Genomic DNA, 26,506 nt, shown 5'->3' with positions numbered 1-26,506 from the left:
GCAGCATGGATTCACCAGGGGAAGGCCCTGACATACAAATCTAATTGACTTTTTTGACTGGGTGACTAGGGAATTGGATCGAGGAAGAACGCTCAATGTAATCTACTTGGATTTCAGCAAAGCTTATAATATGGTCCCGCACAGGAGGCTTTTGAATAAAATGAAAAGCTTAGGAGTAAGTGCCGAGTTGGTGGCCTGGATTGCAAACTGGTTGATGAACAGAAGTCAATTTGTGATGGTAAATGGAACTTACTCTGAAGAAAGAGCAGTGTTAAGCAGAGTGCCGTAAGGATCAGTGTTGGGACTGGTCCTGTTCAATATCTTTGTGAGCGATATTGCGGATGGGATAGAAGGTAAGGTTTGTCTTTTTGCAGATGACACTAAGATCTGCAACAGAGTGGACACACTGAAAAGAGTGGAGAGAATGAGACGGGACTTAAGGAAGCTGGAAGAGTGATTGAAGATATGGCAGCTGAGATTCAATGTGCAAGAAGTGCTGAGTCATGCATATGGGGTGTGGAAATCCGAAAACTGTATTCAATGGGGGGTGAAGGGCTGATGTGCACAGAGCAAGAGAGAGACCTTGGGGTGATAGTGTCTAATGATCTGAAGTCGTCGAAACAATGTGACAAGGCAATAGTTAAAGCCGGAAGAATGCTGGGCTGCATAGAGAGAGGAACATAGAGTAAGAAAAGGGAAGTGATTATCCCCTTGTACAGGCCCTTGGTGAGGCCTCACCTGGAGTTCTCTGCTCAGCTCTGGAGACCGTATCTCCGAAGGGACAGAGACAGAATGTAGGCGGTCCAGAGAAAGGTGACCAAAAAGGTGGATGGTCTTCATCGAATGATGAGGAGAGATTGAGGAATCTAAACATGTACACACTGGAGGAAAGGAGAAGCAGGGGTGATATGATATGATACCTACTTTCAGATACTTGAAAGGTTTTAATGATCCAATGTCAATGACAAACCTTTTCCGTTGGAAAAAAATCATCAGAATTAGGGGTCTCGATTTAAAACTCCAGGGAGGAAGACTCAGAACCAATGTCAGGAAGTATTTCTTCATGGTGAGGGTGGTAGATACCTGGAACGCCCTTCCGGAGGAAGGGGCATGGGATAAACACTGTGGATTCATAAAATCTAAAGGATGTGTATGAAGAGAAGAGGCATTGGGGTGGCTTGTGGGAATGATAACTCCTACCTGGAGATTAATACCCTTATTCAATAAACATATGCATGGTTAATGCGACTCCAGCATTGCTCTATGCTTCAACAGCAAGAGGAGAGGTGGAAAAAAGGATTTGCATTCACAAAAAAGTGGGGGAGTAGCTTGCTTGTTGCAGTGGTTACTACCCCAAACCAAATAAGCCTGTTACTTCACTTTCAATGCATATTCAGCATAGCTCTCTGCTTCAATGGCAGAAGGGAATGAAGAAAAGAGGATTTATATTCAGGCAACAACCAACAAAGACTGAATTGCACAGGCTGGGTAAACAAGCGTGGGAGTAGCTTGCTTATTGCGGTGGTTACTACCCCTAATCAATTAAGCTAGATACTTCACTTAGATGCAGCTCCAGCACTGCTCTGTACATCAATGGCGGGAGTGGAAGGTAACTAGAACCAAAAAGTTACTAATTAAGGCCAAGAGTAACAGATAAATATGAGAAAAAATAAGTGAGAAATGGGGGTGGTAGGTAACTAGAACCAAAATGTTACTAATAAGGGCCAACAGTAACAGATAAGTATGAGAAAAAATAAGTGTGAAAATTTGCTGGGCAGACTAGATGGGCCGTTTGGTCTTCTTCAGCCGTCATTTCTATGTTTCTATATTTTATTCAGTTATATACCAAATATAAGATTGAAGCAATTTGCAATAAGCATGGACATCATATGAGGGAATTTATCAAACGCTTTCTGAAAATCCAAATAGACTACATAGACCAGTTCACCTTTATCCATATGTTTATTATATCCCTTCAATAAACTGTAGCATATTTGTGAGGCAAGGCTTCCCATGCTGGTTGTGTTCCATTAAACCATTTATTTCTATATCTTCTGTGATTTTGATCTTTAGAATAGTGTAGTGTAACTACAGCATGAGGCAACATAGTATCTTGGCTTATCATATTTGTCTAATTGTGGGGAGTTGGTTGGATCTTATACAAACTTACAGAGATTAGTGTCATACTATTGGTTTAAAACCCTCTCCCGGATATATGTGTCACTAAATCTTTGGTGATTAAATGTCTGATTAGTATTTGGCCATTGGTTACTTTATCAAAACATTGGGACAGAGACTTTTTAGGACTGATTATAACATGCATCATCATTAGATATGTGTACATCTTGAATTCTGTGTATAATTCTGGTAGCCATATCTCAAAAAAGATATAGCTGCATGGAGAAGGTACATAGAAGGGCAACCAAAATGATAAAGGGGATGGAAGAACTCCCCTATGAGGAAAGGCTGAAGAGCTTAGGGCTTTTCAGTTTGGAGAAGAGATGGCTGAGGGGGGATATGATAGAGGTCTTTAAGATCATGAGAGGTCTTGAACGAGAAGATGTGGATCGGTTATTTCGGATAATAGAAGGACTAGGGGGCATTCCATGAAGTTAGCAAGTAGCACATCTAAGACAAATTGGAGATAATTCTTTTTCACTCAATGCACAATAAAGCTTTGGAATTTGTTGCCAGAGGATGTGGTTAGTGCAGTTAGTGTAGATGGGTTCATAAAAGGTTTGGATAAGTTCTTGGAGAAGTCCATTAACGGCTATTAATCAAATTTACTTAGGGAATAGCCATTGCAATTAATTGCATCAGTAGCCTGGGATCTTCATAGTGTTTGGGTAATTGCCAGGTTCTTGTGGCCTGGTTTGACCTCTGATGGAAACAGGATGCTGGGCTTGATGGACTCTTGTTCTGACCGAGCATGGCAATTTCTTATGCTCTTATGTACAGTTCTAAGAAAGATGGTCTTTCCTTGTAAGTACAGGAGGTTCTCACTGTTTCATTATTTACAAGGAAAGTTATTTTGTACTGTTCCATGAAGATGTTCAGTCTAAATCAGTGGTTCTCAACCCTGTCCTGGGGACCCCCCCAGCCAGTCGGGTTTTCAGGATATCCGCAATGAATATGTATGAGAGAAAATTTGCATACACTGCCTCCATAACATGCAAATTTTCTCTCATGCATATTCATTGCGGATATCCTGAAAACCCGACTGGCTAGGGGGGTCCCCATGACAGGGTTGAGAACCACTGGTCTAAATGCTCTGAGCATCCCTGCTTCTGATCAGGGATGTCCTGCACTTCATGCTTTCAGTCACATCATGGTGTGTTCCAGCTTTGCTTTCATATTTACCTTTAGGAATAAAAATAATAGTATACATGTCAACATCACTTCCACAGGGAGCCAAGAGAGCTGTGCAGCTGTGGGAGTGTCGTGATGTTGACGCACTCCGGCGTCAATGGGAGTAGCAAAATGCAACAGATTTCCAACACGGAGAGGATTCAGGCACTCAGAGTGTACTCACTGAAAGGTAAAGGAAAAAGGAGATTTTCACATATCTCTCACATATCTCTCAAATTTAATGAAGTACAAGAAGGAAGCACTGTTAGAACAAAATAAACTCACGGGTAAAGCACCAGGATTTTAAGCTGGAGGGGAGAGAGGTTTCCAAATTCTTTATTCAGAGGGAAGTGAATACACCACAAAACATAATGGAAGGATTGATAATTAGAAAACCTTGACCAGAGCAGAACTCAAGCAGACTTAGGACAGATACCGAGTGCAATGCCCTGCAGAAGGGAGATGCAGGTTAAAGAAATAGGGAAGTGCTATGTTCATCTTTCTTTTTCAGGTGTGGAAACTCACATGTCCATGGTACAGGGCCAAAGGAGCAGGCAGCAAAACCAATTTGGAACTGCAACTGTTTAAAGCTCCGTGTGAGAGATTGCAAGACTGAACAGCAAGGAGTAGCAGCAGGGTTTTGATATGTCACAGGTAGAATTGGTAGCAGATCACCTATTTATTGTATTCATTTATATATATTTATGTGCTGATTTCCAAATATAAGATTGAAGCAGTTCACAATAAGCATGGACCATTACATGGGTGGCAGTTTGGCAATGCTGCACTCCCAGTGAATGGCAGAAAAGATGAGAAACAGCCACCTGCAGGTGCTCAAGCATGTTTGGGTAACAGCTGGGCGATCTCCCTAGTGGGGCTGGTAATGACAAGTCAAGGAAAGGTGCTGTTTGCAGATATAATGTTTAGCAGGTATATATTTGGGAGACAGTATTCCTGGGCATGGTTATGGGTGGAGAGGAGGACATTAGAGGAGTTTCTATGACAGCTGCCGTTCCTGCCCACCTCAAATACCATTTTGGTCTGAATATTTGCTCTGCCCTTTTTATTAGTGCTATTGTTAAATACCTGAATATTTCCTGTTATTCACCTTTCAGAGTCCAAAATTAGTTTGAATAACCTAATTAATATAATCTTGGTTTTGATAATGAAGAGACCAATATTCAAATATTCTGACAATGGATTACTTAACCTGCTAAAATTAGTCAGAGAAACTAATCAGTAAATGCAATAGGATTAATGTCCCACTGCATATCAATTAATACAATTATCTGGCTACCTTTTGCCAGATAAATGTAAACCTAATTAGCTATGTTTGAATGCATTCATTTAGGTTTAAATGGGGTGTATATTCAAAAGTGGACGTTCAAGTAATGTAACTGATTACAACTCATCCGGCTGAGTTACAATGTACATTCAGCGGCACGGCTATGTTACTCAATACATGTTAGGATCTGTGGGTGTGTGGGCCCTGGGCCAAGGTGACAAATGGTACCACCCACACAGAGGAGCCCCATGAGCCTCACATTCAGGAGGCGAGGTCTCAGCTGACTTCAGACACAGTACAAGTCTAGAGTATTTATTAAAGAGGTAGAGCAGCACTACCCGCGGAGTGGAGGGTGCAAGAGTAAAGTCCCACAGACACCGAGGTGAGGCAGGCCTGTGGAATGAGGAATACCCAAGGAGGATCGATGGTACTGCAATGATCCGCAGAGCAGGGTGCATTGACGAGGGTTCTCCAGAACAGACGAGATGGTAATGGTCCGCAGAACGGGGTACAACAATGAGGGTCTAAGGTAGATATGTTAATGGTCCACAGCGTGGGGTACACCAAAGAGGTCCTCCATAGTGATGGCAGTGGTCCATGTAGCAGGGTACACCGATAAGGTCCTCAGTATATATGGCAATGGTCTGCAGAGCAAGGTACACCGATGAGGTCCTCAGTAGATATGGGAATGGTCTGCAGAGAGGGGTACACCAAAGAGGGTCCTCAGTAGAAACGGTAATTATCCGCAGAGTGGAGTACACTGATGAGGTCCTCAGTAAAGATGTCATTTGTCTGCAGAGCGGGGTACTCATGGCAGGAGTAGCGGTGGTTCCAGGGAAGCCCCGGGGAACAGGGCAGGCAGAAGTTCAGGGCATCAGGCCCTCCAAGGAATGGATAGACAGAGATGAAGAGAGGGCCCCCAAGAAGCGGGTATCCAGGACGTCTCACGCCAAGGAAGCAGGAACTGGAACGAATGGTCCTTCTTGTGAGAGAGGCGGAATCAGCAATGAGGAAACTCTTTGCCAAGTCGTAGGTAGGCAGGGCTAGTCAGCTTAAATATCCTGGAGTGATGACGTCATCCAGAGGGGAACGCCTCCAAGGTTCCCACCATGATGTGCTTAAGACTGGCCCAATCGTGCGTGCGCGCCTATGGGATTCTGAGGGCAAGATGGTGGTTGGCAGCGTCCATTGCTGTCCAGGGAGGCCTGGGAGCGGTAGGCAGGTCGGCAACAGCTGGCGGAAGCTGCAAGACTTCCCAACGGAGTCATGTTTGAACAGAAGGAAGTGAGCAAGAGCAGTTGCAGCCATCTGTGACCAATGGGTGTAAGAGTACCCCACTTCTTAGGGCCCCTCTCCAGGTATTTTGGCTTTCTTGGGTGAGAAGCAAGGAACTATTTGATCAGCTCTTTGTCAGATATTCCCAATGCTTCCGCGCTTCCTGAAGTCCAAGCTGTCCTCAACTTGATATGTAATACTAGACCAACAACTGAATCTTAAAAAATACATCAATTCCATCCTCAAAGAGGGATTTTTCAAGCTTAATGTCCTAAAAAAACTTAGACCCCCTCCTCCACCATCATGACTTCCGAACTGTTATCCATGCAACTCTATCCTCAAAACTTGACTACTGTAATGCCCTCTTCCTTGGTCTTCCCTCCTCCACTATCATACCCTTACAAATGTTCCAAAATGCTGTTGCAAGGGTCATCACAAACACACGGAAATCTGACCACATTACTCCCGTACTCAAAGACTTCCACTGGCTCCCCGTAACATCCTGCATCCTCTTTAAAACCCTATCCATAATTCACAAATCCATCTACTCCTACAACTCCAACTGGCTTGAAGAACCCTTTTGCCTCTCACACTCGGATTGACCCACCAGGTCTGTCAACAAAGCTACACTAACAGTACCTCCCCTTAAAAGAGCCCACCTTTCCACCACAAGGGCTCGCGCAATCTCCATCACAGGCCCCAAACAATGGAACTCCCTCCCACCTGTTCTCAGACTTGAGCCATGCTTCTCTAAATTCCAAAAGAAACTAAAGACCTGGCTCTTCTGACAAGCCTACCCAGAATCGTCCACACCCACAATCCTCTGCCCCCCCCAGTACTTGCTCTAACACACCTTCGAACTTCTCCTTCTGTACCATTAGAATTCATCCCATAGTCTCTCTTGAACCCATGTACATAATTTCTCCCTAACACCCTTGTATTTAAGTTACTCCATTGCATTTTTGTTCCTTCGTTTTAGCGTTCATTGTTCACGGTTTGCACTTTCTATTCTACCTTATCTCTGTAATTAACAACACCCTTGCCCCCTCCCCTGTTCATTGTACTTTCGATCTTTCAGTTGTAATGTAAACTGGCATGATGTTTGCATACTAATGTTGGTATATAAAAGCATTAAATAAATAAATAAGCAAATAAATACATAAATAAATAAATAAATAAATAAATAAATAAATAAATAAATGTTAAATCTTCTTCTGAAGCCAGATGTTGGGGCTCAGGAGGTTTCTTGGAGAATTCAGATAGGATGAGTGGCTTTAAAAGTGAGATGTGAAAGGCGTTATGGATCTTGAGCAATGAGGGTAGACGAAGGCTGTAAGTGACCGAGCCCAGCCGGTGAAGTACGGGAAAGGAATGATGTATTTGGGAGGGAAGCGAGCTGAAGGTAGTTTTAAGCGAATAAAGTGAGTACTGAGCCATACCTTGACTCTGGGGTTCAACTGAGGGGCTGCCCGATGATGGGCATCGTAGAACTTCTTGAATTTCAGGGCAGCTTGCTGTAGAACTTGTTTGGTGTGTTCCCACAGTTGGTGCAGCTCTTGTGCAGAGGCTTGCGCTGCCGGAGAAGGTACAGACAGAGGATTTGGAAGAGGAGGCAGAGGCTGGTGGCCATACACTAATTGGAAGGGTGATGACCTGGTAGATGCAGACTGATGGGAGTAAAGGGTGAACTCAGCCCTGGGCAATAAGTCAGACCAGTCATTCTGACGAGAGTTTACATAGGCCTGAAGGGTTTCAGGTTTGTCCTCTCTGCCTGGCCATTGGCCTGTGGGTGATAGGCCAATGTGAGATCCAAGGAGATGTCGAATATTTTACAAAGTGACCTCCAAACCCTGGCCATGAATTGAACCCCCCAATCAAATAATATGTGTCTCTGGAGTCCGTGGAGGCAGAAGATGTGACAGATAAAAGGTTTAGCTAACTCCGGGGCTGAAGGAAGACCAGGTAACGCCACAAAGTGAGCCATCTTTGAAAATCAGTCCATGGTGACCCAAATGGTGTTATTGCCACTGGAAGTAGGTAGATCCACAATGAAATCCATGGCTATGTGTGTCCACAGCTCACTAGGTGCAGGACGAGGTTGTATGAGACCCCAAGGATGGCCTGCCGGCGGCTTCTGATGAGCGCAAGAGGGGCATGATTCCACATACATTTTGGCATCCTTCTTCATATTTGGCCACCAATAGAACCTCTGAAGGGTAGAGAGCGTGCTAACTTGTCTGGGATGGCATGCAAGTAACGAATCATGCGCCCAGCAGAGGAACGTTTTGCAAAGAGGTCGAGGAACAAAGTCTTCCCGGATGGCACTATGAGTGTAGCGGAGATGAGTACTTTAGTCAGATCAATGATTTATTTATTTATTTATTTATTTAATTAACACTTTTCTATACCGACCTTCATGAAAAAAATTCACATCAGATCGGTTTACATATAACAGGGGGATAACATTGATCAACCATTTAACAAGAAGCGAAAGTTACATATAACAAGGAGGTAGAACTTGGTGTGGTTAAGGTAGCCTGAGGTAAAGGACAGAGTATCTGAATAAATTAAACAAAGGCATAAAATATAACGTTTAAGCTAGGCGAGGCACCTAGTCAGGAAGGTGGAGTCTTGTCTGGTCGGGTATTGAAGGTTTTGAGAGTTAAGGGAAGGCTTGGAGGAAAAGCCAGGTCTTAAGTTTTTTCCGAAAGGTTAAAGGGCAGGGTTCTAGCCTGAGGTCAGTGGGCATGTTGTTCCAAATGGCTGGGCCCGCTGTAGAGAATGCTCATTCTTTGGTGGTGGATAGACGTGTGGATTTCGTAGGGGTAACTTGCAGGGTGCCTTTATACGGTTCTCTGATGGGTCTTGAGGAGGAGTATGATTTGAGTGGGATCTGGAGGTCTAGTTGTTGCTGATTGTGAATAGTTTTGTGGATTACGGAGAGGGCCTTGTGTAAAATTCTGTATTTCATTGGCAGCCAATGAAGGTCCCGGAGAATGGGGGTGATGTGTGTTCCCCGGTTCGTGTTAGTTAGGATTCTAGCCGCTGCATTTTGGAGCATCTGTAATGGTTTGATGGAAAAGATGGGTAGCCCAAGGAGGAGAGCGTAGCAGTAATCAGTTTTGGAGAAGAGCATGGCTTGAAGGACAGTTCTAAAATGATGTGCCGTGGAACATCTGGAACATCATCTGTGGTGAGCATCAGCTTGGACGTTCTTATCGGCTGGACGGTATATATTTATTTATTTATTTAAAATATTTGTAAACCGTAGCTAAGTTATATACCATCGCAACGGTTTACATGTAGGCACATAAATTAATGTAGGTAAATGCGTACTATAGTATATTCTAACAGGTGCCACAAAAGGTTCAGTTATAATATATCGTTAAAGACAATCAATTGTTTAGTGAAGTAGGTCATGACCATATGTACCTGTAAGGTACTGTTCGCAGGTAAAATTCCTGTTCACAGTGTTTACAATTACGTTTATTATGATATAGAGTTCATAGATTGTTATGATGCACATTCTTAGAAAAGTGCTGTAGTAAGAAATTGAACCGAGTGAAAAAAAGAGACCAGCGGGCCTGCCTATGGTTAAGGCATTGAGCTTGGTCTAGGAACTCGAGGTTCTTGTGGTCAGTGTATATGTTGATTTGGTGCTGTGCTCCCTCAAGCCAGGGACGCCACTCTTTGAAACCAGTTTAATCACCAGCAATTCCTTGTTCCCGATTCCATAATTATGCTCAGCCGGGGAGAAGCATCAGGATAAGAATGAATATGGGTGCAAGGTGTGGTTAATTGAATGCTGGCTGAGGATTGCACCAACACCAACGTTAGAAGTGTCCACTTCGATGATGAAGGATCGTTGGGGGTCGGGATGGAGCAGGCATGGCTCTTGTAGGAACTCCTCCTTCAGCACCCGGAAGGTGGATACGGCCTCGGGAGACCACTGAGATGAATGTCTCTCTATATTTCGCACAGATGCAGGATATTGACATTTGCACAACGTTCCATGCTTGGACAGAGTCTTAAGATCTCCCAGATGACGACAGCAGGTGAGCTGTCATCTGAGGTCCTGGGAGGAGCGTGGGGGGCATTCACAGTATATTTAGGAGCTCTCAACACAGAGTTCTCTACTCAGACGCCTTTGTGTATTGTAGCTCAGATTCAATATACAACCAGCCCAGCCATGAAGATCGCAGTTGCCTTTCTGGTGGTGGCCCTGAACCTCTGCTATCAGGGTAAGTAACCTTTACATTATTACAGAATATGGAGCAGAAACCTCGATATTTCCTGGTCTGACCTTTCACACTAATGGAGGCAGAGAATTGCTGAGGGGACACTTCATGGGATAATTTGCATACAAATGCCCAGAATGCTGAGAGTAGGGTGTATGGGGATCTGCTGTGCAGGGACTGAATGTCAGTGTAACTGTGAATGGCAGGATGCCCGCTGAATAGTTAATGCATTACCGTAGGCATTAAATATCACTTGCTGCCCTGCATTAGAGGCTTAGAACATAGCATGATAATTAGCACCGTGCCTGTTAATTCTAACACACACTTGTAATAAACAGGTCCCTATGTCCTTACACAGCTTCTGCCTCCAGGACTGAGCACAGAGCTCAGGGTGGGTCTCCCCAGCATCCTGCATATGGAGAATAATTACATCTTATATCCCACTGGTTCTCTTCCCATGCCCCTGAGCAGGACCTTTCCTTTTCATTACACTGACTGAGAACCTGCAGCTCATCAGAGATGATTATTCCTAGCTCCCCTTCCTAGCATCTGTCATGCTACAGTGCTGTCCTGGCATTGGTCAGTCCTGCTATTGTCATTCTTTCCCATTTCTATTTTAATCACTTTGGGCAGAGGCATTGCTAGGCACCTAAATGATCCAGGGCACTGGCCCAGAACCCCCTGTCTTCCCTCCCTCCAAGACATTGATAATTAACTCAATCACAATCAGCAGATTCCCCTCCTTCCCACCCCCAACAGCAATCTATAAAAACATAATTGGACATCCCACAAATGATCTGTTCAACATTCCCATTAGCTGTCATCAGGGCTCATCCTATGTGATATGTAACAGTGAGACGACCCTATTAGTTCTATAAAAACATAATTGTACATCCCACAAATGATCTCTGTTCAACATTCCCATGTAGCTGTTAAGGATGTGCAGAGGGACGCCATACATTGCATTCAGGATTCAGATTCGTCAGGGAGCAGATATGTTGCATTCAGCCGTACGGCGCCCCGATGCATTAATACGGCGATTTCTATTCGTTAGGGGTGTGCATTCGGATTGACCGCATTAGTGAAACGCAACTCATTTTTTTTTTTTACTTAAAAAATTGATTCGACATAAACGATCGGATTTCCCACATATTGAACATAGATATGTTCGATATGTGGGAAATCGCGATTGTTGAGCCAAAATAAAAATATAAACCCCCTCACCCTCCTTAACCCCCCCCCCCCCCCGACTTACCACAACTCCCTGGTGATGGAGCGGAGTGAGGACGCCATTTCTGCAATCCTTGGCGAGAAGCATGTGACGTCGGCAGCACGTCGAGTGACGCCGGCGTCACGTGATTCCCGGCTTGTTCGCGCCGGACGGCTCGTTCGGCCCAAAAAGAACTTTTGGCCAGCTTGGGGGGGTCAGGAGGCCCCCCCAAGCTGGCCAAAAGTTCTTTTTGGGCCGAACGAGCCGTCCGGCGCGAACGAGCCGGGAATCACGTGGCGCCGCGTCACTCAGATGCGGCGTCACGTGATTCCCGGCAAGTTCGCGCCGGACGGCTCGTTCGGCCCAAAAAGAACTTTTGGCCAGCTTGGGGGGGTCAGGAGGCCCCCCCAAGCTGGCCAAAAGTTCTTTTTGGGCCGAACGAGCCGTCCGGCGCGAACGAGCCGGGAATCACGTGACGCCGCGTCACTCGACGTGCCACCGACGTCACATGCTTCTCGCCAAGGATTGCAGAAATGACGTCCTCACTCCTCGCTCGATCACCAGGGAGTTGTGGTAAGTCTGGGGGGGGGATTAAGGAGGGTGAGGGGGTTTAAATTTTTTTTTTGCACATATGTACATATACCCAACTCATTGGATTTTTTTTATGTCCATATTGGCCGCAAGTGGGACCCCCTTTCGGACATAAAAAATATGAACATAAAATTTTGCTCTGCACATCCCTACTATTCGTGTCCCAGCTAAAATTAAAATTAACTACCCCCACCCTCTTGACCACCCCAAGACTTACCAAAACTCCCTCGTGGTGCAGCTGAGGGTTCGGGAGACATTCCCTGCACTCTCACACCCTTGGTGCCGGTTTCATCATGGCACCGATAGCCTTTGACTTACTATGTCACAGGGGCTACCGGTGCCATTGGCCAGTCCCTGTCACATAACCATCGGCACCATCTTGTGTGCCTACCATGTGACAGGGGCTAACCAATGGCACCGATAGGACCTGTGACATAGTATGGGCAAAGGCGATCGGCGCCATTTTGAGTACTGGCATCCAACGGACGGAGTACTGGAGGTCGACCCGGACCCCTGCTGGACTTTTGATAAGTATTTTGGGGGTGAGCCGGCCCCCCCAAGCTGGCCAACAGTCCATGGGGGTCCAACGGAGGTCTCGTAGCGATCTAGTGCCCTCGGGCCATTGGCAGCCAGTAATCAAAATGGCGCCGATAGCCTTTGCCCATTCTATGTCACAGGGGCTACCGGTGCCATTGGTCAGCCCCTGTCACATGGTAGGAGCACAAGTTGGCACCAATGGCCATGTGACAGAGGCTGACCAATGGCACCGTAGCCCCTGTGACATAGTAGGTCAAAGGCTATTGGCACCATGATAAAACCGACACCGAGGGTGTGAGAGTGCAGGGGATGGCTCCCGGACCGCCTGCTGGACCACCAGGGAGTTTTGGTAAGTCTTGGGGGGGGGGGGGGGTCAGGAGGGTGGGGAGTTTGTTTAAATTGATTTATTTAGGCGGCCAAATAATTCGGCGAAGATTTGTGTATTTGTGGGGAATCGCGATACGTTTCGCTTCCCCTCGAATACAACGAATATGGCAACATCCGTTGCAGATTGCCAATACGTAGGGACCGAATGCACACCCCTAGTAGCTGTCATTAGGAGGTCATCCTATGTGATCTGTAACAGTGAAACAACCTTGTTAGTTCTATAAAAACATAATTGGACATCCCACAAATGATCTCTGTTCAACATTCCCATGTAGCTGTCATCAGGGGGTCATCTTATGTGATCTGTAACAGTGAAATTACTCTGTTAGTTTGCTCCCAGCAGAAGTTTCACGGCAGCTCTGAGGGTTCTGTAGCTGCTTGAGCACCTCCGGTATTGTCTCCTGTACTACTGCGGATTGGGAACTGAGAGTTCTATGCTGTCTCGTTTCTATTGCTCCAATATCCCCTTGCATTCCATTGGCTGAATGTGGATTATCTGACTAATGGGCTACCGGGGAGGGCAGGCACTGCACTTCTTTCTCCCAGTCACTGCTCCTGCCTCCTCTTGCAGTAGTATAACATAAGAACATGCCATACTGGGTCAGACCAAGGGTCCATGAAACCCAGCATCCTGTTTCCAACAGCGGCCAATCCAGGGTATAAGAAACCTGGCAAGTACCCAATAACTAAGTATATGTCATGTTACCGTTGCTAGTAATAGCAGTATCTATTTTCTAAGTCAACTTAATTAATAGCAGGTAATGGACTTCTCCTCCAAGAACTTATCCAATCCTTTTTTAAACACATCTTTACTAACTGAACTAACCACGTCCTCTGACAACAAATTCCAGAGTTTAATTGTGCGTTGAATGAAGAAGAGCTTTCTCCGATTAGTTTTAAATGTGCCACATGCCACATGCTAACTTCATGGAGTGTCCCCTAGTCTTTCTATTATCTGAAAGACTAAATAACCAATTCATATCTACCCATTCTAGACCTCTCATGATTTTAAGCACTTCTATCATATCCCCCCTCAACCGTCTCTTCTCCAAGCTGAACAGCCCTAACCTCTTCAGCCTTTCCTCATAGGGGAGCTGTTCCATCCTGTTTATCATTTTGGTTGCCCTTCTCTGTACCTTCTCCATTGCAATTATATCTTTTTTGAGATGCGGCGACCAGAATTGTACACAGTATTCAAGGTGTGGTCTCACCATGGAGCGATATAGAGGCATTATGACATTTTCCATTTTATTAACCGTTACCTTCATAATAATTCCTAACATTCTGTTTGCTTTTTTGACTGCTGCAGCACACTGAGCCAACAATTTTAAAGTATTATCCGGCCATATGGCCATACGGCCGTCGCCATTTTGCAATACGGCAATACGGCCATATGCCCGGCGCCATTTTGCAATACGGCCCGAGTGCAGGATGTCGCTTCCGGACCCCCGCTGGACTTTTGGCAAGTCTTGTGGGCGTCAGGAGGCCCCCCCAAGCTGGCCAAAAGTCCCTGGGGGTCCAGCGGGGGTCCGGGAGCGATCTCCTGTGCTCGTGACATCGGGGGACAGGAACCAAAATGGCGCCGGCGCTACCTTTGCCCTGTCATATGACAGGATGCAATACTTATGGCAATTTATCTAATATATCACACAACAATAATATTCAATAATACATAGTGACATATAAATATATTTCTCAATCTTTATTGATGACAAAAATATTAAAAAATCCCAAACAATTTTCTTTTAAATATACCCCGGATCACCACATTTAAAAATTCACCAACACCATACTCTTTCACATCCCATTCATTCAACACATTCACACATCAATTTGTGCAAAAGATAATTTGTGCAAAAAATTTTTGAAATTCACATTAGATATACAACAGATGTTTCATATGCCTTTAATAAGCAGAAAGAGTCCAATTTCACCAAAATTCTTCTTTGTTCCCAGAACGTCAAATACTTCAATATATCTTTATCCTCTCGACATGTTTCGCCTCTCTTCAGGCTTCTTCAGGAGAGCTTTTGTAAAGTCTCCTACTGCTTATATCCTTGTCCTCAATTGTTATCCAAAGGAATAGTTTTTCTATAAACATTTTACAAATTTAATTAATATTTTTAAAATAATTTTTACTCTCAACATTTCTCAAAGCTATTCTTAAATATTTCATCATTAGCTATATTACCTGAACGTCCCAGCTAATCTCTCTTGGACGTGCAGCAGATATCCCCGACTCTTATTTCACATCATTTTTAATATATCTCACTTCACCTAAAGTCAAGTAAATCAGGAAACTTAAACTTCTGAAACTCCAAAGATGAAATTCACACATATATGGATTATATAAGAGAATCCTACCTTTTCTTTGTTTCAGCAAAAAACGCCGTGTCCAAACCTTCAGAAAACGTCAAAACCGAGTGAGTCAGCGGAAGTATGACTTTCCATATCCTCCAACCTTTTAAAGTCCATTGAACCAATTACAACAGACTATTTCTCCACACTCCACCCCTCAATCACCCGCCAAATTCAAACCTATCAGCACAATGATTCATTTCCACAAGACGCTACTCAAACCTCAAAGACATGCCACCCAATCAATTTTATCATTTAATCCCTTTGGCCACATAGTTCCCAAAGAGAAAATCCATCGCTGCTCCGTTTGCAATAATTTTTTATTCACATTGCCTCCACGTCTACTACAAATCTCCTGCAAAACAAAGAAACGAAGCTCTTCTACCAAATGTTGTTGTTCCCGCCAATGTTTTACCAGAGGTGCTGTCTCCACTTCATTTCTAATCCTACTACAATGTTCAAGTATGCGAAGTCTAATCACTCTTGATGTCTTTCCGACATAAAAAAGCCCACAAGGGCACTGTATTATGTATACCACTGACCGTGTCTGACATGTTGTAAAATTTCTCAAAAAATAAGTTTTTCCCGAAACCGGATGAATGAAGGATTGAATCGATAAAGATAATTTACATATACTACATCTTGAACAGGGATAGTGACCACCTTCACTCCTATCTTCCTATCCGAGGCATATTAGGGAAAACATCCCAGTTGGACAATTCTTTAGGATTAGGAGGATTTGTTCTGATATAACCACATTTAAGACTCATGCGAAAGACTTACAGGAAAGGTTTGATAAAAGGGGTTATCCTAAACGTATAATTCGTCGGGCATATAAAAGAGCCCGATATATGAATAGGGATTTGTTATTGAACCCTAAAAAAGATCAAAAGACACCTTCGCTAGTCTGTGTATTACCCTATTCAAATAGAGTAGGGGATTTGATACAGGTAATTAAAGATCATTGGCATCTTGTAAGTGGTTTTGAAGGAATGATGGATCCTCCACTTTTTTCGTTTAAACGATCGAGGAATCTTAGATATATTGGTACACTCGGATATTGGAGTTGAAATGAAGGAAGATAGGAGTGAAGGTGGTCACTATCCCTGTTCAAGATGTAGTGTATGTAAATTATCTTTATCGATTCAATCCTTCATTCATCCGGTTTCGGGAAAAACTTATTTTTTGAGAAATTTTACAACATGTCAGACACGGTCAGTGGTATACATAATACAGTGCCCTTGTGGGCTTTTTTATGTCGGAAAGACATCAAGAGTGATTAGACTTCACATACTTGAACATTGTAGTAGGATTAGAAATGAAGTGGAGACAGCACCTCTGGTAAAACATTGGCGGGAACAACAACATTTGGTAGAAGAGCTTCGTTTCTTTGTTTTGCAGGAGATTTGTAGTAGACGTGGAGGCAATGTGAATAAAAAATTATTGCAAACGGAGCAGCGATGGATTTTCTCTTTGGGAACTATGTGGCCAAAGGGATTAAATGATAAAATTGATTGGGTGGCATGTCTTTGAGGTTTGAGTAGCGTCTTGTGGAAATGAATCATTGTGCTGATAGGTTTGAATTTGGCGGGTGATTGAGGGGTGGAGTGTGGAGAAATAGTCTGTTGTAATTGGTTCAATGGACTTAAAAGGTTGGAGGATATGGAAAGTCATACTTCCGCTGACTCACTCGGTTTTGACGTTTTCTGAAGGTTTGGACACGGCGTTTTTTGCTGAAACAAAGAAAAGGTAGGATTCTCTTATATAATCCATATATGTGTGAAATTTCATCTTTGGAGTTTCAGAAGTTTAAGTTTCCTGATTTACTTGACTTTAGGTGAAGTGAGATATATTAAAAATGATGTGAAATAAGAGTCGGGGATATCTGCTGCACGTCCAAGAGAGATTAGCTGGGACGTTCAGGTAATATAGCTAATGATGAAATATTTAAGAATAGCTTTGAGAAATGTTGAGAGTAAAAATTATTTTAAAAATATTAATTAAATTTGTAAAATGTTTATAGAAAAACTATTCCTTTGGATAACAATTGAGGACAAGGATATAAGCAGTAGGAGACTTTACAAAAGCTCTCCTGAAGAAGCCTGAAGAGAGGCGAAACATGTCGAGAGGATAAAGATATATTGAAGTATTTGACGTTCTGGGAACAAAGAAGAATTTTGGTGAAATTGGACTCTTTCTGCTTATTAAAGGCATATGAAACATCTGTTGTATATCTAATGTGAATTTCAAAAATTTTTTGCACAAATTATCTTTTGCACAAATTGATGTGTGAATGTGTTGAATGAATGGGATGTGAAAGAGTATGGTGTTGGTGAATTTTTAAATGTGGTGATCCGGGGTATATTTGAAAGAAAATTGTTTGGGATTTTTTAATATTTTTGTCATCAATAAAGATTGAGAAATATATTTATATGTCACTATGTATTATTGAAAAATACTGTCAGATGACAGGGCAAAGGTAGCGCCGGCGCCATTTCTATTAACGCAGCCACGGCCCGAGAGTGGAAGATCACACCGGGACCCCCCCACTGGACCCCAGGTAATTTAAAACATTGGGGGGGGGGGGGTTCGGGAGGGTGGGGGATTTATTTTAAAGGGTCGGGGAGGGTTTTAGGGTTGTTTTAGTGTGCCGGTTTTCCCGCCCTCCCCCGATTTATGATTTTAAACGATTTAAAAAAAACAAAACAAAACCGCGACGATCAGATTCCCTCCCCCCCCAGCCAAAATCGATCATTAAGACGATCGATCACACGGTTCACATCTCTATTAAAATCTCCCATTATTATTGCACTGCCAAATTGGTTAGCTTCCTTGATTTCTCTAAGCATTTCATCATTTTTTTGACCATTTTGTCCAGGTGGACGGTAGTATACTCCTATCATTATACTCTTACCCAACACACATGGGATTTCTACCCATATAGATCCTACTGAGCATTTAGTCTCTTGTATGATCTTTATCCTGTTGGACTCTATACCCTCCCGGACATAAAGTGCCACACTCCTACCAAGATATCCTCCCTATCATTGTGATATAATTTGTACCCTGATATAGCACTGTCCCATTGGTTATCCTCCTTCCACCAAGTCTCCGTGATGCCGATTATGTCAATCTCATCATTTGCTGCTATACACTCCAACTCTCCCATCTTATTTCTTAGACTTCTGGTATTGGCAAACAGACATTTCAAAGTGTGTTTTTTGTTTGTATTTTCAGTTGTAAGGGATAATTCGGCAATCATTAGCTTCGGTGATTTTTTACATATAGGCACATGGACTATGTTTGCTTTCAATGGAACCTCTCTGTTGGGATGCCCTAACTCTCCTGTTTCATTAGTATCCTTCAAGGATACATTTCTCCGAACAAGCACTGCTGAGTGACTGTCAGCTTTCCCCCTTCTTCTAGTTTAAAAGCTGCTCTATCTCCTTTTTAAAAGTTAGTGCCAGCAAATTGGTTCCACTCTTGTTAAGGTGTAGCCCATCCTTTCGGAAAAGTCTCCCCTTTCCCCAAAAAATTCCCCAGTTTCTAATAAAGCTGAATCCCTCTTCCCTGCACCATCGTCTCATCCACGCATTGAAACTGGAGCTCATCCTGCCTCTGGGGACCTGCACGAGGAACAGGAAGCATTTCAGAGAAAGCTACCCTACAGGTTCTGGATTTCAGCTTCCTACCTAAAATCCTAAAATTGGCTTCCAGAACCTCTCTCCCACATTTTCTTATGTTGTTGGTGCCCACATGTACCATGACTGCTGGCTGCTCCCCAACACTGTCTATAATCCTATCTAGGTGAAGCATGAGGTCTGCCACCTTCGCACCAGGCAGGCAAGTTACCAGGCATTCCTCCCGTCCACCAACCACCCTGCTATCTACATTTCTAATGATCGAATCACCAAATATGATGGCTGGCCTAACCCTTCCCTCCTGACCAGTAGCCCTGGGAGACTTGTCCTCAGTGCAAGAGGACAATACATCACCTGGAGAGCATGCCATTTTCTTGTGGCCTGTTATGGCCTCTGTTAGAAACAGGATGCTGGGCTTGATGGACCCTTGGTCTGACCCAGCATGGCAATTTCCTATGTTCTTATGTTCTTATGTTAAAGTTGACCATCCTACCATTAAAAGTTAACTTTGTGATCAGACATGCACATGGATATTCATTCCACCCCATTCTTCACACATGGAAGGATAATGGGAGTGCATGATCAGCAAGGCACACCACATTTATAACACCATGTTAACAGAAACCAAGCCAACTCGACTCACCCATGAAGCCTTAACCACTCTTCTGGTAGAAGTGGCAGCCATCATAAATGTAAGACCACTAGTTCCAGTGTCATCTGACCCTGAGTTGCCACTGATCATAACTCCAGCCATACTTTTAATGCAAAAGACTATTAGCATTCCTGTGCCACATGGAGACTTTGACGTCAAAGAGCTCTACAAGCGTCAATGGAAACAAGTCCAACATCTTGCCAACTCCTTTTGGAGTCATTGGAAGAAAGAATACTTGCCGACTCTCCATTATCGAAGCAAGCGACAATCCAACAAGCCCAACATCTGAGAAGGTGACCTCATCCTTCTCTAAAACAGCCAATCCCTACACAACAGCTGGCCTCTGGGAATCGTCGTAAAGACTTATCCTGGAAATGACGGACATATTCACAAGATTGAAGTAAAGACTGTGAACCAAGGGACAGCCAAGATCTTCTACAGGCCCTTCAATGAGGTGGTGCTCCTCATGCCGCATGAAGAGACTTAAACTCCGTAGACCATTGTCCACCACAGAGACTCTTTCTCTCGTTGTGTTCTCTGTCTCTCGTTTCAGCTTGGTGAAACCCTCTGAAGAAGACATTGCCTGGATGACTGAGAGATCGAGATGATTGTGAACCTCTCTGAACGTCAAAGAACCCAGTTATAGTGAACTTTGCACTGTTGCGTAATGATATAAGAACTGATATAGTAGTATCTTGCGATACCAGATGGGGAGTGTTCTGTCCCCAACAGTGGGTACATGTTTGTATCTGTATATACTGTAGTTTAACTGTGTTTAGTGCGTTCCTTACTACTGAGGATTCTTGATACTGAAACACATTTTGTAACCCATAATAAGTCTGTGAGCCTTGCCTTTAAGAGGGGCCTTTGCCCTTATAAGAAGCTCCCTCCCCCTCCGCTTTCTCTCACTATCGGAAGAGCTTTATTGCCCCTCAGTCTAACTTGAGTCTTCCTAGGTGCCTTATAGGCTCAATGGACTGCCCTTCATGCTTGCCCTGCATCACATGGTTCTTAGGCTCGTTGCCATTGGACCTTTCTCCCTGCCCCCAGCCTTTGGAGGCGTTTCCTTTAGCAGCTCTTGACGAGAGCTGAGTCTTGCCCTTGTGGGCTTCTGAGCCAGCAGCGCACTGTAAAACCTTGTGAAACAATCGGGTTTTTTCCTTCTTTCTTACTGCCTTCTTCTGAAAACTAAATCAGCCTCATATCCCTCATGCTTCCTACCTCTACCATAAACCAACTCCTGCAACACAAGAGACCTCCTTCTCCCTCCTTCTCCCTCCTTCTCCCTCCTGCTACCCTCTCTCCAGTTACCTTGCCTTGGGGCTTACATTTGAGATGCAACAATTGTAAGTAGAATTTACCTGTACAATAAATAATTTCAATAGACATATAAATCTGGGAATAACTAGTATACAATCAATATGCAAGAAATAGCTAGTTATGTTCAGAATCTTTGCTGCAAGAAATCACTATGGTTACTTTGTGCTGAATTTTGACTGTTAAAAGTTATTTTACCTTTATTAATCTTTATTAAATTCTTTAGGAAATTTTTTTTATGTAGAGAGAAGACCTCAGTATTGGCAAGAGATCCGAATTCTTAGAGACCTCTTATATGCCAATTGTTACAGTCACCGGTCTTTTACTCTCTTGTTTTGAATTTTGATAAAATTGCTTGAAGTCACATTGTTAAGATCAAGTTGTAGTGCTGCTCTGTGTCCCAATAAAGTTCTTATAATATATTCACTGGGGGGCGCTCTTGAGCGGCGACCAAGATGGCCGCTTAACCAGAGAGCTCCGCCAGACCTCGCATTTATTACTCTACTAACCCCTTTTATTTTTACATTTTTTGGATTGGAACCGCTTAATACCACACTAGAATGTCGATGGCCAAGACTGGGAAGATCGACGCGGCGTTTGCGGGGGTTTCAGGGTCGAAACGAGTGAAACCCGACCCTCCTACGCCGGAAAAATCAACCGCCGGTAAAACAATGGCGTCTGCAGATCTTGTTCTGATCGAACTTAAACAATTAAAAGACATGCTTCAGATAAATACTGATGCCACGACAGCGATTGGGAATGAGTTAAAGTCAGTAGCTCAACAAATGGCGCATTTTCAAACACGATTGGATGACGTAGAGGCCCAGACCTCTTCTTTATTATTAACTGCGTCATCTATTCCAACTATCCGCCAGGAGATTGCGCAAATGCAGACTGAAATTGAAGATCTTTCAAACAGAAATAGACGGAACAATCTTCGAGTGCTTGGCATCCCAGAGGGCGCTGAAGGTACAGATATTATTGCATTTCTTTTACATCTTACTCCATCTATCCTAAAGCTACAATTTGACAAACCTCTAGAAATCGAGAGGGCGCACCGGATCCCTGCTAGACCTTTGCGAGGGTCGAAATATCCGCGGCCTATCATCTTCAAGATCCTTCGCTATCCTCAAACACAGCTTATCTTAATGGCGGCAAAATCTCAAACGCCTCTTACCTTCCAAGGTAACGCTGTTCTTTTTGTTCCTGATTTTGCTAAAGTAACAGCGGCGAAACGGAAAAGCTTCCTAGTGTTACGCCCTCGCCTCAAGCTTTTAGGGGCGCAATACGGACTATTGTACCCTGCCCAAATGAAAATAACCTACCGCAATCGCACGCAAACCTTCACTAGCCCGGTAGCGCTGGAAGAATTTCTTCGGTCTCATGATCCTGCTACGGACATGGTAACTTGAACATGTATATTATAGTTTATCTATATTCAATCACAATGATCCTTCTCAGACATGTCTAGAGTCCTTCTTATCATGGATATTTTCCTTATTTTTTTTTTCCCTTTTACATGTGACCTGAATATAAGGCTAAAGGATTCAAAAGGCTAGAATCTCTGTTTTTGTTATCTCGCAAAACAGGCGAGAGGATTACTCCCAGTTGCTACTTGAACACTGTATTCATTCACTTGGCCTCTAGCAGTTATGAAAGATTGGCGGCCACAATGATTCCCATATCCCTACTTGTTTCTGATGGGGTTCCATATCATATTATATACGGTCTGGCGAGAGCGGATGGTTACCTGCGACCTCTGGCACTACAAGAGGCTCGTTTGTTTAAAGCAGCCTATATGGCTACTAGTTTTCTTCTCATATGGTTTTTTTTCTTATGCCTTTCTCTTTTGTCAAGTTCTCATCATGAAGTGTTACAGCATATTTTTTTCATTCCTGTTTTATTTTTTTCACCCAAGAGTCTATATTACATGATTACGCTAACATGCTACCCAACATATGATAACTCTCTGGAATCATGGCTTCATCCATCAATGATATCAAAATCACCTCCTTAAATGTCAACGGCTTCACACATCAAATCAAGCGGAAAAAAGTTTTGATCTATCTCCAAATGATTCACACAGACATCGCCTTCCTGCAAGAGACCCACCTCTCTCCTGATGAGGCGCTCAAACTTAAACAACAGTGGGTGGGCCAGGTGTTGTTCAGTTCTGCAGTCAAAAGAAAAGAGGCACTGCGATATTACTCCACAAAAGATTGGATGCCAAACTTCTCCACTCCTCGGCTGATGAGGATGGTAGGTGGTCCCTGGCTCAAATTCAGATTGCGCAGCAGGACTATACCTTATTGAATATCTATGCTCCAAATGTGGATGATCCGGACTTTTTTCAAAACATGTTCGCGCGCATACTTGCTCTTCCACTGTCGCCAGTAATTATTGGAGGAGACTTCAATCAAGTTTTGGACCCTTTCCTCGATAGAACAACTAAACTGCGTCCACATATAACAAAATCTTGTAAAACCTTGCGGGCATTAATACACTCACATGGGATGTCTGATCCATGGCGCCTGCTTCACCCCACAACTAAAGACTATACCTTTTACTCTGCTCCACATAATACTTATTCTAGAATAGATTTGTTTCTCGTTTCTAAACAACTAGTCCAATGCGCCACTGCAGCCTCCATACAACCTATCCTGATATCTGATCATGCAGCTATACAGATCACGATCAAATTGTTTTCTCCAATTTCTACTGAACATAGATGGCGATTCAACCCTTCACTATTGGCGGATCCCACTTTCCTATCCACCACACAAACACAAATTGAGGAATATTTTCGATTCAATTCTACTCCAGGGATCTCGTCAGACGTTCTCTGGCAAGCTTTTAAAGCAACGATCAGAGGTTCTATTATTAGCTATTCTATCAAGTGTAAAAGAATGTATCGTGATACACTAGTCAATATGCAGCAAGAAGTAGATTTATTGGAACATAAACATATTTCTGATCCTACTTTATCCTCCTTAACTAATCTACTGAAGGCGAGGTATCGTTACAATCAACATTTAAGTTCTCAGGTCCAACTGGGCCTTTCTCGCACCAAGGCGACATACTATGCTGAAAATAATAAATGTGGCCACCTATTAGCTTCGTACCTCAAAAAACGACAAGAGCGACAACAAATTGAAATGATTTTATCTTCTACTCAACGCCCCTGACCATTCTTCAGGAGTTTCGCTCTTTTTATGAGTCTCTATATCAAGCCGAAACAGATTCATCTACAGATGGAATACATCGTTTTCTTGAAAACATAGCCCATCCAGTACTTACTGCTGAACAGACTTCCATGTTGGACAATCCTCTTACCCAGGAGGAAGTTACTTCAGCTATCACAGCACTAGCACTGGGCAAGGCTCCTGGACCTGACGGACTATCCACTGACTTTTATCATGCTTTTAAAGATTTACTTGCTCCGCATCTATATACTTATTTTACTTCTCTGCTTTCTTCAACTCCTAATGGCCTCTCTAGTTTCACTGAGGCAAGCATAGTGGTTCTCCCGAAGCCAGGTCGAGATCCAGCTTCTATATCAAATTATAGGCCGATATCCTTACTAAATACGGATTACAAAGTTTTTGCAAAAATACTAGCTACAAGATTGTCTCGGATACTGTGTTCTATTATTCACCCTGATCAATCAGGATTTCTCAAAAGTAGATTAATTACCAACAATTCACGCATGTTTTTACATATTTTGAACCAGGCACCATCCTTACCAATCCCGGCGGTGGCCGTATCATTAGATGCGGAAAAGGCATTTGATCGTGTTGAATGGCCCTTTTTGTGGGCCTCTTTGGAATGGTTTGGTGTTGGTCCAGTTTTTTTATCATGGGTCAAAACCTTATATTCCTTTCCTATGGCCTTCTTATTTGTTAATAACCACTCCTCAGCCCCTTTTTTATTACATAGAGGCACCCGACAAGGATGCCCACTTTCCCCACTACTTTTCAACCTGGCTCTGGAACCTTTGTTGTTGTCTATACGGCAATCAGTGAATATAGAGGGCTTTCAGATTGGAGACCATGCATATAAATTGTCAGCGTATGCCGATGATGTTCTTCTTTTCCTTACTAATCCTGATCTCTCTTTCTCTTCCTTGTTCAATCTTATCTCTGCTTATTCGTCGGTTTCTGGATATAAGATCAATTGGCATAAAACTGAGTTGCTTCCTTTAAATTTTCTAGGCTCCTTAATAGACTTGGGTACCCTTCCAATCCAAAAAGTGAAGAGCGGCCTCAAATACTTAGGCATCAAGTTTCATATGGACATTGATTTAACGGTTTCCCAATGTGAAGAGTCAACTCTTCGTCAACTCAAAGATGCCATACTAGCCTGGTCCCCTTTACATTTGAGCTGGTGGGGTCGCTTAGACTCAATAAAAATGGTTCTTGCACCTCGAATCACGTATGTCCTTTCCATGATACCTATTTTTTTTTCCAAAACCTTTTACAAACAAATAGATCAGACCCTTACCAAGTTTTTATGGAACAACAAGACTCCCCGGATTGCCCTCACCAAATTGAAATGACCCACTAAATATGGGGGGGTTAACTTTCCGGATTTCTACTTATATCATCAAGCTTATGTTCTACAACAAGGTTTTCATTATTTCACAACGGAGAAATCTTTATTTACCTCCCCAAGATGGCAATCTATAGAACAATCCCTATTGCCCCCGGCCCCAATGGAATACTTTCCAGGTATACCATTGTCACCTCGTGCCAGAACCAACCCCATTTTGAGGTCCCTTTATCTCGCAATCTCTATATTTGATAAACTACGGCCAAACAACATTCCTACCTGGGCTCTCTCCAAGTTTGCTCCGCTTTGGCATAACTCAAGTATTAAAATAGGTGGCCGGGCTCTTAACTGGCCTATTTGGCAAACATATGGGATATGGTTTCTTTCTACCATACTGGACAATGGGCAATTACTCCCATTTGCTTGCCTCCAGGACAGACATAGTATGCCCTCCTCTCAGTTTTATGCCTGGGTACAGTTGCGACATGCTCTACAAGACGTAGATGTTACCGCTCTCATGTCTAGAACTGAGCCTTATTTGCTCTCCTTTTACATGCTTTACGGTGACAAAGGCCATCTTGCTTCTAGAATATATAAACTCCTTAAGGTAAAGATGCCACTCTGCTCCCTTACAGGACTGCAATCCCTCTGGATGTCCACTCTAGACGTTCATTTGGATAATAGCCAATGGCAAAACTTATGGCAGAAATCTGTTCGGATTTCTTTATCCTCGAGTTTGACTCAAACCTCCTACTTCATTATGAACAGAGCATTATGGACCCCTTGGAAGTTGTACCGGGCAGGGCTCTTACAGGCTCACACTTGTTGGTCATGCGATGGCCCTAATGGCACTCTATCCCACATGCTATTCTACTGCCCACAAGTGCAACGTTTCTGGACCCAGATCTGGTCCATCATTTCTACTATACTTCCCCTTAATTGTTCTATTTCATACACATTGGTTATTTTACGTAGCAGGGACCCAGTCCTTACTCTCAGTCCCACTCAGGGCAAACTGTTAGATTTTTTGATGCTTACGGCATTACATAACATCACGGCCAATTGGAAGCAGAGCAGCTTACTCTCTGAATATATGTGGTGGAATTCTATATGTTTGTA

The sequence above is a fragment of the Rhinatrema bivittatum genome, chromosome 1 (genome assembly GCF_901001135.1).
Source record: "Rhinatrema bivittatum chromosome 1, aRhiBiv1.1, whole genome shotgun sequence".
Classification (NCBI taxonomy): Eukaryota; Metazoa; Chordata; class Amphibia; order Gymnophiona; family Rhinatrematidae; genus Rhinatrema; species Rhinatrema bivittatum.
Note: the sequence above shows the minus strand (reverse complement) of the source record.